The sequence below is a fragment of the Octopus bimaculoides genome, chromosome 9, assembly GCF_046866305.1.
Source record: "Octopus bimaculoides isolate indiv1 chromosome 9, ASM4686630v1, whole genome shotgun sequence".
NCBI classification, from domain to species: Eukaryota; Metazoa; Mollusca; class Cephalopoda; order Octopoda; family Octopodidae; genus Octopus; species Octopus bimaculoides.
The window spans coordinates 90,231,991-90,234,000 of NC_142936.1; positions in this window are offsets into that span (position 1 = coordinate 90,231,991).

The following is a 2,010-nucleotide window of genomic DNA, read 5'->3' on the forward strand; positions in this document are numbered from 1 at the left end:
TATATATATATATGTATATATACATATATATATATGTATATATATACATATATATATATATAGTATATATATACATATATATATATGTATATATATACATATATATATGTATATATATACATATATATATATGTATATATATACATATATATATATGTATATATATACATATATATATATATACATATATATACATATATATACATATATATATATATATACATATATATACATATATATATATATACATATATATATATACATATATATATACATATATATATATACATATATATATACATATATATATATACTACATATATATATATATACATATATATATATATACATATATATATATACATATATATATATATATATATATACATATATATATATATATACATATATATACATATATATATATACATATATATGTATACATATATATATATATATATATATACATATATATATATATACATATATATACATATATATATATACATATATATGTATATATATATATATATATATATATATATATATATATATATATATATATATATATATCGACGGGCTTCTTTCAGTTTCCATCAACCAAATCCACTCACAAGGCTTTGGTTGGCCCGAGGCTATAGTAGAAGACATTTGCCCAAGGTGCCACACAGTGTGACTGAACCCAGGACCATGTGGTTGGTAAGCAAGCTACTTATCCAGGCCAACCAATGACTCATGAGTGGTTTTGGTAGACAGAAGCTAAAAAATGTATACTTATAACTGTAAGCATGACTGTGTGGTTAAGAAGCTTGCTTTACAGCCACATGGTTTCAGGTTCAGTCAGGGCAAGGTGCAAGTGTCTTCTACTACAGTCCTGGGCCAACCAAAGCCATGTGAATGAATATAATAGACGGAAACTGAAAAAGACCTGTCTTTTATATGTGTGTGTGTGTGTGTTATGTATCCATACCAGCATGGAAGCTGGATGTTAAACGATGATGATGATGATGATATATATATATATATACACATGATCAGATTGAGCCTGGTGCAGCTCTGGCTCACCAGTCCTCAGTCAAACCGTCAAACCCATGCCAGCATAGAAAGCAGACGTTAAACGATGATGATAATACACACACACAACAGGCTTCATATATTCGGTTTTCCTCCACCAAATTCACTCACAAAGCATTGAGCATTGGTTGGCCCAGGACCATAGTAGAAGACTCTTGCTGATGGTGATGCGTAATGGGACTGAACCCAAAGCCATGTGGCTGCAAAGTGAATTTCTTAACCACACAGCCATACCCATGTCTCTTAATGAATTAAAATTCTATAATTTATCATTTATGTTGGTGCACACTTTAAAGAGTAATGTCCATTGTGTCGAGAAATGCTTTATTTCTAATCACAAATGATGAGCTTCATTTTTGTTTTCTCGCCTAAAACTCATAAAGGTCATCTGTTGACAGACTTTGAATGGCAACAGTTGTTTCTTAATAAATGAAAGGTTTTTTGTTTTTTTCCTACTGAGAATACTAATGTCTGATATGCATGTGTGTCTATGTGTAGATATAAATTTGTATCTGTCACATTTTCACACCTTCACACCTACATACACACATGTATACGTTAAGATCACTAGCATTCTCTCACACACACGCAGCTTCTCGTCTTGGGTTCACCACTTCTTTGTTATCTCCCCTTTTCTTAGCTCTCCTGTGTGATCCTTCTGTCCGGTATTCGCCATGATAGATCGCTAACAACTACATTCATATTTTTTTCTCCTTGTTTCTTTCTGTGTTCCTTTCAGTTGAAGAGCGTAGGCTCAAAACGTCAAAGACTTTCTCTATTCCCAAGCGTTAAACTAATACATCCATTTGTTGTTTACACCACCTGTCTTCGTCTGTTGTTTTTTCCGTAAATTCTCCCATATATATATATGTGTGTATGTGTAAATATTTGTATGACTCAAACAAATAAAAGAAGTCCAGTATACTTTTACCAAGT